Source organism: Hyperoodon ampullatus (genome assembly GCF_949752795.1).
Source record: "Hyperoodon ampullatus genome assembly, contig: scaffold_787, whole genome shotgun sequence".
NCBI lineage: Eukaryota > Metazoa > Chordata > Mammalia > Artiodactyla > Ziphiidae > Hyperoodon > Hyperoodon ampullatus.
In genome coordinates this window covers 14,993-25,359 of record NW_027640968.1, presented here as the reverse complement: position 1 = coordinate 25,359, position 10,367 = coordinate 14,993, and the positions used below count along the sequence as shown (strand labels likewise).

The window sequence follows — 10,367 nt, the reverse complement described above, 5'->3', positions numbered from 1 at the left end:
AAACAAAATTTACATAAGGAACGCAAAGGGGAAAACCTCCTCCTGACTCCCTCACTGCTCCCCAAAGACTGCTGCTGCTACCCTCTTCTTTTCCTTGGGGATCATAGGAGGATGGGATAAGGGGGACATCATGGCCTGGGCAGGGGTGACCAGCCCCAATTCCTTAAAGCTACCACAAGGCTCTGACAAATCCTGGGCTATGCCAAGAGGACCCGGCTCACCCCTCGGCAACAGAGGAGGGTGGATAATCCCTATTATGCTCCTGAACTGGCCTCCTCCCGACTCCAAAAGCCAGGTTCTTATCAGGATCAGATCATCACGGACATGAACAAGACAGCATCACTCCAGAACAAGACCCCATCAGACCCTTGAAACTGGAAAGGAGCTGATAAAGGAAGCCTTCCTTTACATCTTGGCAAAGAAGCTTATGACAGTGGTCCTCAAACTTCGCTGCACACACAGAATCACCTGGGGAGCTTGAAAAATCCTATGCCCAGGCCACACCCCAGACCAATTAACTCAAAACCTCAGGGCTGGGGCCCAGATGTCAGCGTGTTTGCAAGTTTCTCAGGGGACGGCCATGTGCAGCTGAGTTTGAGAACCTATGGCTCTTGGCCATCAGGTCTGATGACCTGATGTAGGCCGAATCCCCCTCCCCAGAACCCAGATAGCTTTTACTCTTTTTTTTTTTTTTTCTTTTTTTCTTTTTTTGCGGTGCGCGGGGCCTCTCACTGTTGTGGCCTCTCCCGTTGCAGAGCACAGGCTCCGGACACGCAGGCTCAGCGGCCATGGGCTCACGGGCCCAGCCGCTCCGCGGCATGTGGGATCTTCCAGACCAGGGCACGAACCTGTGTCCCCTGCATTGGCAGGCGGACTCGCAACCACTGCGCCACCAGGGAAGCCCCTGCTTTTACTCTTTAATGTGGGTGTGTCCTTCAACAGGCAAGTGAGGAAGGCCATGCACGCTTGTGGCAGCCCCACACCCAGCCATGGGACAGCACAGAGTCAGACTCCTGGAGCAGAGGGTGGGGTGACAGGGGCAGGAAGACATCACCATGTCTCACAGCCTCTTCTGGGGACCAGTGAGCAGGTGTGACAGGCCCAAGGGGCCCCGGAAAGGGGCCAGTTAGGAAAGGAGGAGCCCACATCCCGGAGGTCAGACTCTGGGAGCTTCTGCAGAGGTTCAGGATGAGGCCTAAGGAAGGCGGGCCTTGTTGGCCATATAACTGAGGATAAAACAGGAGAGAGAACAAAGGTACCAGATTTAGGGGGTGGGATGGTCCAAGACAGACTGAAGGACCGAGGGGAAATCCTGGAGGCAGCTCAGATGTTAGTGGAGGTGACCCCCAGGCTCACGGGTGGACAAGCAACGCTCAGGGGTCGTGGTGGCATTGCTAGGGCTTTCTGCACTTGCTCTGTGAGGGGGGTCATAGGAGAGTCAAATGACATCACCCCACAGAATGCAAAAGCATGCTCCTACACAGAAGCCACCAAGGCTGGGACCTGGGAGTGGATATCTGGGTCATGAAAACACAGAGACAGGAATTCCCTGGCGGTCCAGTGGTTAGGACTCAGTGCTTTCACTGTGGTGGCCCGGGTTCAACCCCTAGTCCGGGAACTAAAGATCATACAAGTTGTGTGGGGCAGCCAAAAAAACCCCCCCAAAAGCCCCCAAAAACAAAAAGCCAGGGAGGCCAATGAAGTCAAGTGAGCAGTTGAGGAAACAGCCAACCAATCATAAGGAAATACAAGCTAGCGTCTCATCACCTACCTGCATGAATACGGCCTGCCCCGGAGCCAGCTCAAACACTGACGGCAGGATCCCAAAGGGAGGCTGCTCAACAAAGCCGATGGTTGCAACAGCCTTAAAGAAAAGCAGAAGATGACCCAACAGTGTGGAAGAAACTGTAAAATCTCGTGCTCAGGTGACCCACTTCCCTCCTCCAAACATCCATTTTGTGATTTGAAGGGTCTTATGGATCAGCCAGTCTCCTCTTCATGAAGAAACTGAGGCTCATCCATTCAGCAAGCACTTATTCAACCTGCACCAGGCACTAGATGGGGTTCTGGTGGTTAAAGACGAGTACAAGACAGAGCGTCCACAAAGAGCTGCCTGCGGATAGGAGGTATAGGACCACTGACAAGTGTTTCAGACGCAAAGCAGGAGGTGTGAGAGATGGCCTCCCCCAGGAGGTGGGCTCCCAAAGCACAGTCCTTTCTCTACTACAGCAGCCTGTGTGGTTGGTGCCGGCTTCTGTGTCGGCGGCCTCCATCCTCAACCCACCCCTGGCCATGAGCACCTGAGTCAAGGGAAGCTGCCACCTTGTCAGCAGAGCTGCAGCCCAGGTGCCTACACAGGAAGCCACTTAGCATGCCAGGGACACAAACCCATGCCTCCAGGACCCTGGCAGGTAACAGAAATGAGTGAAATGTGTGTCTGGGAACATGTGGTTCTCTGGATCTGTCGCTTGTTTCGGGAGACACAGGTACAGCAAAATATCTCTACTCTGAGTCAGATAACAGTGTGAGTGAGCATGACCATCGGTGGTGTCAGCACTTGGCTGCCCTGGGGTGGGAAGGGCAGAGCTGGGCAAACAGGAGGGGATGTGCACACCCCCTGCTTCTCAACTCCAGCTGACAGGCCACGGTGGATCCTGGCCCAGGGCTGCACATCTCTCAATGTTTCAGAGAGACTGGAAATGCACGTTTTTATACGAAGTCTATTTTTTAAAAAATATTTATTTATTTATTTAGGGCTTCCCTGGTGGCGCAATGGTTGAGAGTCCGCCTGCAGATGCAGGGGACACGGGTTCGTGCCCCGGTCTGGGAAGATCCCACATGCTGCAGAGCGGCTGGGCCTGTGAGCCATGGCTGCTGAGCCTGCGCGTCCGGAGCCTGTGCTCCGCAACGGGAAAGGCCACAACAGTGAGAGGCCCGCATACCACTAAAAAAAAAAAAAAAAAAAAAAAATTATTTATTTATTTGGTTGGTTGGTTGGTTGGCTGTGCCGGGTCTTAGTTGCAGCACGTGGGATCTCGTTCCCTGACCAGGGATTGAACCCGGGCCCCCTGCACTGGGAGCGTGAAGTCTTAGCCACTGGGCCACCAGGGAAGTCCAAAGTCTCTCTACTTTTAAATGGTGGCTCAAAAAATGTTTTTAAGCCCTGTGCCAAATAAATATACCCACAAATTTCAGCCAAAGAGCTGCCAATCTGTGACCTCTGCTATATTCAAACATTTGCTACTATAATGACTGAATGAATGAATGAATGCAGGGACATTTGAGCCAGGCCTTGGAGGATAAGAGAGGTGACAGGACCTGCCCAGGGTCAGACAGGTATTAGGGGAGTAACAAGAACTACAGCGCTGGTCTCTGTACATGTTGATTTCTCATTGGACTGTGGCAGCTGGAGAGAGAGGTTATAAAATTCTGTTCTCTGTGTGTGTGTTTCCAGTCACAGGTGCACTCGAGCAAGTCCCTCATGGGGTTATTTCCTGTGAGGAAATAAATCAATAAATCTATTGATAGATTTGCTCTCTTTCCAGGTAGCAAGCCATGAGCACTCACTCTGAAGCTGGGCGGCGGCCAGCTCTTTTTAGGCATAATGCAGAACTTGCCCACGCTGAAGCCCACGTTTTTGCAGATGAATCTGGTCGTCTTCATGCCCCCAATGAGGCAGTAACCACAGTCCAACACCGGCGACACTGCAGCCACAAGGAAAGATGGGCAAGAGAAACAGCACGGGCCGTCCTGTTGTTGTCCTCCGGAGGCCCAGCCCGAACTAAGAGCAGCTGTGGAGGGGTGAAGGGGATGGATGGGGACAGGCCCACCCCTGCTCCCACATGGCAGCGGCGCCTCGGGACTCCACGCGCTCGGGCTTCAGCCAGTGCCACCCGGCATGGCCCTGGGGATTGTGGTCAGAGTCCCAACTTGCAGCCTGTGCCCAGCTGAAGGGACTCGTAAATGAGGGCATCCAGGCAAAGCCAGCCACCCCATGGCCACACAGGTGACTCCCATGGAGGGCTCCAGGCACTCCTTCTTGCCTCGCCGTGGCACAGGCCCACTCAGGGTGTCCCTGAGCCAGCGACATCTAGGCTGGGGTCAGCTGGGATGCTGGCCTCCTCTCCTGATGTGTGTCACTCAGAGTCAGCCTCCATGGGAAGCAGGATGGTCGGGGCCTGACACAGGAGGACTGTGTGCAAGCTTCTGGCGGGTCCCTTCTCAGGACCCAGAAGCCCCTGCCCCAGGGGACAGGCTGTGTGCTGCCATGAAGGGGCCCTGTGGGCAGGTGGTCCTTGTAGGGGCACCAGCCCTCCCTGAATCCCGGCGGAGCACAGCGCACTCACGCGTCAGCACTGGGGGCGGCCTCCGGGCCTGCAGGGGGATCTGCAGCGTGTGCGCCGACTGGGTCTCCACTAAAATAAAGTCATCAAAATCCCCAAGGCAGTCGGGAAAAAACTGGACAGTGTACTGGCAGGTCATTCCAGGAGCCACCATTCCACCTTTTCCTGGGAACATCCCTGTGGGTGACAAAAGCGACACATGAGATTCTGGAGACCAGGTAAGAAGACCAGGGCCTGGGGCGACGGGGGAAGTGAGAGGGTCCACCTGGAACGGTCAGGCGGGGCCATGCCTGGCCCTATGGCTTAGCATTTATTTTGTGGGCAGCAGCGAGGTATTTGAGGTTTCTGCAGGGGTTGCGGGGGTGGGACACAAGATCAGAGCTGTTCTTCAGGAGAACACCGCGTCACGGAGGCAGGAAGGCTGGCTGGGAAGCCACTGTGATGGCCTAAGTGAGGAACCAGGGGTCCTGGCTGAGGGCAGTGACAGTGCGCAGGGCGAGGAGAGGGCAGAACCGAGCCTTGGGGGGACGAGATCCGAGGAGGAGCTGTCGGGACTGGGGGCCTTCGGGGGAGGGTGGGTAGGAGGCCTCTGCGGAGCATGAGGGGTGCAGCTGTGGAGTCACCCTAGGGCCTCGTGGGCGTGTAACCCGGGGCAAGGCCAGTACACGATGTCGAGGCCACCCAGGCCACTGCCACCCTGAGCTCACCCAATCCCAGAGCGAAGTAGGGTGTGGACGGCGGGAGGACTCGCAGGTGGCGGCTGGTGGACGTGGTGTTCTGCAGCGAGATTACCATCTGTTCAAAGGCAAAGCGACTTGTGTGGACAAAGGCTATGAAGTCTGGGGTTCACTGAATAATATGGGAAGGGGGTGGGGGGATAAATGTAATGAAGCTGGCACGGAAGAGGAACTCCATACATGCACACACCTTTGCCTTCTATTTCGTGAACCATTACACTGGGAAAAACGTATAAATTATAACATGACAAGCCGTGTTTCCATCACCCAGCTTAAGAAGTAAAATATTAAAAATACGGATGAAGGGCTTCCCTGGTGGCGCAGTGGTTGGGAGTCCACCTGCCGATGCAGGGGACATGGGTTTGTGCCCCGGTCTGGGAAGATCCCACATGCCGTGAGAGGCTGGGCCCGTGAGCCATGGCCGCTGAGCCTGCGCATCCGGAGCCTGTGCTCCGCAATGGGAGAGGCCACAACAGTGAGAGGCCCGCGTACCGCAAAAAAAAAAAAAAAAAAAGTACAGAAGATGTCCTGCCCCAGCCTCCCACCAGAAAACAGCTCCATAAATTTGAAGCATGTCTTCATAGGTATGTACGCCTAAATCAACATTTAAATCCATTTTTGGTCAGCACAACATATCGCCTCAATCCACCTGTGAACCAGACTCAAGTGTGGAGAGACCCATATTATAGTTTTAATTTTTATTTATCTGTTATTAATGATGATGAGCATCTTTTCGTATGTTTATTTGCTATCTGGGTTTCCTCTTGTGTGATGTGTCTGTTCGTAGTGCCAATTTGCCATTGAGTACTTTGTCTTTTTCGTGTTGATTTGTAGGAATTCTTTATATATTCTGGGTACTAATTCTTTATAAGGTATGTGTTATACCTTATAAAGTGTAAGTATTGGGTTGGCCAAAAAGTTCGTTCAGTTTTCTGTAAGACATAACGAAAACCCCGAATGAACTTTTTGGCCAACCCAATATATAACTTGTATAAGTTTATAACTTGTATTACCTTTTGGTGTACAGTTTGTAAAATTTTAATATAAAATGTGTCAGTTTCACTTCAGTTTCAAGAAATCTTTCTATATCTCCTATATTTTCTTCTTAAATTTTTGCTTGAGATCTTTGCTGGCAAGTATTTTGTTTCAGCTATGGAGTGAGGTAGGGATTAAATTATTTTCCATATGGCAAGGATCTTAACTCAGTTTTGCCTCTTCAGGTCTGCACACGTGCATGGGACAGCCCTGGCACCATACCCTCAATCTGCTGCTATTCTCCAGACTCGGGGCTAGCTGCAGCCACTGCTGTCATTACGGATCGAGGTGTTCATGGCAGTGGCTGCCCCTCATGTCCACTGAGGCAGGCCTCCAGAGAGTCTTGCTCCCAGCCACACAAGGCAAACCCCCAAGCAATAAGAGGCGGGATCCAGCAGTTTATGAAAGGATGTCTTACAAGACAAAATAATCAATTGCACTTTCTGGAAGTCAGCTCAGTGATTCTTGTATTGGCTCCGCCTCCTTCCATCCCCTTTCCTCACTCCTCCCCGGAACTGTAAATAACAGCACAAAATCTCACCACCTCAGACTCTGCATTATGGGGAACCCAGGCTATGACACTTTGTGTCAGAAAGGTCCTAAAACAGAAGACCCTTAGGATGGGATTCTGGAGTTGGCTTTCTCCCCAGTCTGGCAGTGATCAGAACTCTAGCTGGTGGGAAGTAGGGTGTGATGACCCCTGGGATTACTAAGGCTTTCACCCATGGTCGACTGAAATGAGGTGCAGGCAGAGGTCAGGCATTGAAACGTGGTAGCTACGGCACAGTTGCAAGGTCTGGGAAGACAGTAATTACAAGGATTGCGGAGTGGGCTGGCTTTCCTTAACAGCACTGGAAGCCTTGGAGGAAAAAATGACAGGCTCAGGGCAGCCAACTGCCAACTCAAGGGCCACCGTGAAGACATCCCTTGCATTCCTGGGTTACACTCAATTTGCTCCTGGGGTGGATGTGTGTGTGTGTGTGTGTGTGTGTGTGTGTGTGTTTCTTCTTGCTTGGTTTTTTACGTAGTATTTCTGAACCTATGTTCTTTTTTTTTTTCTTGCAAATGTCTTTTAAATTTACCAAAATATGGAAAGAAAACAAAAGTGAAATTATAGGAAACATAATAAGCCCCTGGATTACAGATCTTTATTCCTACCACAACTCCTTGGCCTCCAGCACTCACAGCCAGCATCCCATTCTGCTCCCCATCTCAGGACAGACAAGCCCTCTCACAGCTCCAAAAGGCTGGGGGATGAGACTGGGCTTATGTTCTCTTTTTTTTTTTTTTTTTAAGTGTAGGGAGTATGTCATTTATTGACCCTGTGTTCCCCCACTCACTGGTCACTACTCTTGACTTGCAGCACAACAGGTACAGAACTGTAAGGGATCATGCCCAGCTCCGTGATCACCAGATCCACCAGTTCTGGGGGGGGGTCACATCATAGACCAGATTCAACAACCGTAGGGACGAGTGGTTCTGCCAGTCAGCCAGGGCCACACGTTCTCGCTCACACAGCAGATCGTCAGGGTCACCTAGCTCATTAGAGACAAAGGCATCAGTCTGCACACACTCACAAAACTTGTATGCTTCACAGCAGACCAGCACTGACACATTATGGGCCCGTGCCACCAGGGCCAGCTGTGCTGTCCCTACCCGTGACATCACAGACCCATTGGCCAGGAGTGCATGAGCCCCCAACAGCACCTTAGAAACCTCTGGGAGCACAAAGGAAGCTGCAGGAATCAGCAGGTAGGAGGCAGGGACCCCAGCACGGACCAGAGAACGTAGCATGTGCTTTCCCACCAGCCGTGGCCAGCTGTCCACCACTACCACCCGAAACCGCCAGCCCTTAGCCCAAGCCTCCTGAAGAATTCGTGATACCAGAGATGAGCATCCATATACCAGGATCACATCTCCATTACTGATCTTCTCCTAAGCAAAACATGAGATTGCCTGAGCCGCAAGCACAATCTTCTCTTGCACATATCGATCGATGGCTGCTCGAAGTTCTGACTTGGCCTCCTCTTCCCGCCTGGAGCTGCTCACACCCGTGAGCTCCTTGTTAAGGAACTTGATGGCGTTGTACATGCTTGCTGACAGGGGACGGCACTGAGTCAAGAAGCTGAAGTAGGGCTTTAGTTTATTCACTAGGTCCCTTGACAGTTCTTCATTGGGAGGTGTGGTGTAGTCCTGAATCACCTGCTGCAAGGCACGAAGCAGGGCAATGCACCGGGCATTGGAGGCACTGACCAGGCCCTAGGAGTACTGCAGGCCGAGTCGCACCATGGCTGGGTGGATCACAGAGGATGGGATGCTCATAAACTGGGTCAGAGAGTTTTGTCTGCTGTACTGGGGTAGGTGGGAGAAGAGACTGACTTTGGATCCATAATCCTTTCGTGTAGGAACCTGCTGTCATTCTGGTTTTTTAACAAGCCTCCTCAGAAGTGTGGAGTCATCAACCTGACTATGCTCGGGTAGACGCTTCACTCCTGAGGGGGTTTCTCCAGCTGTGCTGGGGCAGGCCTGAGGAGGTGGCCCTCCTTGGTCCCCTTTTCTTGACTGCTTCAGGGCCCGCTCAGCCTCCTGCTTGGCCCGCCTTTCAGCTCTAAGTTCAGCCTTTCTCCGACCTGCTGGAACATTCTCCTTGGCACTGCCCAACTGACTGTCCAGTCCAGGCAGGTCTTTGGTCAGGCCTTGACATTGGGCTGCAGATACAGCAGAGCCAGTTTCTGGTTCTGCTCCCTTTTCCTCCTTCCATTTCTTCTTCTGCTGTTTCTTTTCCTTCCGAAGCTGCAGCTTTTCTTCTTGGGTCATCTCCCTACCCCCTGCCCCAGGCCGAGGAACAAGCTCCGCCTTCATCCCAGATCCCGAGTCCTCGCGAACAGCCATGGCCACGGCAGCCATCATCCTCCTGGGCTTATGTTCTTTTTTTTTTTTTCTCTCTCTCTTTATTTATTTATTTATTTATTTTTTAATTTTTTTTCTTTTTAAATTTTTTTTTTAATTTTATTTTTATTTATTTATTTTTTTAAATTTTTTATTAGTTTCTGCTTTATAACAAAGTGAATCAGTCATACATATACATCTGTTCCCACATCCCTTCCCCCATGCATCTCCCTCCCTCCCACCCTCCCCATCCCACCCCTCCAGGCGGTCACAAAGCACCGAGCTGATCTCCCTGTGTTCTGCGGCTGCTTCCCACTATCTATCTACCTTACGCTTCGTAGTGTATATATGTCCTTGCCTCTCTTTTGCTTTGTCACAGCTTACCCTTCCCCCTCCCCATATCCTCTAGTCCATTCTCAAGTAGGTCTGTGTCTTTATTCCCGTTTTACCCCTAGGTTCTTCCTGACATTTTTTTTTTTTAATTCCATATATATGTGTTAGCATACGGTATTTGTCTTTCTCTTTCTGACTTACTTCACTCTGTATGACAGACTCTAGGTCTATCCACCTCATTACAAATAGCTCAGTTTCGTTTCTTTTTATGGCTGAGTAATATTCCATTGTATATATGTGCCACATCTTCTTTATCCATTCATCCGTTGATGGACACTTAGGTTGTTTCCAGCTCCGGGCTATTGTGAATAGAGCTGCAATGAACATTTTGGTACACGTCTCTTTTTGAATTATGGTTTTCTCAGGGTATATGCCTAGTAGTGGGATTGCTGGGTCATATGGTAGTTCTATTTTTAGTTTTTTAAGGAACCTCCATACTGTTCTCCATAGTGGCTGTACCAATTCACATTCCCACCAGCAGTGCAAGAGTGTTCCCTTTTCTCCACACCCTCTCCAGCATTTATTGTTTCTAGATTTCTTGATGATGGCCATTCTGACTGGTGTGAGATGATATCTCATTGTAGTTTTGATTTGCATTTCTCTAATGATTAATGATGTTGAGCATTCTTTCATGTGTTTGTTGGCAGTCTGTATATCTTCTTTGGAGAAATGCCTATTTAAGTCTTCTGCCCATTTTTGGATTGGGTTGTTTGTTTTTTTGCTATTGAGCTGCATGAGCTGTTTATAAATTTTGGAGATTAATCCTTTGTCAGTTGCTTCATTTGCCAATATTTTCTCCCATTCTGAGGGTTGTCTTTTGGTCTTGTTTATGGTTTCCTTTGCTGTGCAAAAGCTTTGAAGTTTCATTAGGTCCCATTTGTTTATCTTTGTTTTTAGTTCCATTTCTCTAGGAGGTGGGTCCAAAAGGATCTTGCTGTGATTTATGTCATAGAGTGTTCTACCTATGTTT

General features: G+C 50.7%; 1 pseudogene across 1 annotated transcript; it reads right to left on the bottom strand.

The window, feature by feature from the left end:
* Positions 1-6,950: 6,950 nt before the first annotated feature.
* Positions 6,951-9,188, bottom strand: LOC307070000 (translation initiation factor eIF2B subunit delta-like; annotated as a pseudogene). The gene has a single exon. The product of its transcript is annotated as a translation initiation factor eIF2B subunit delta-like (transcript).
* Positions 9,189-10,367: the final 1,179 nt, after the last annotated feature.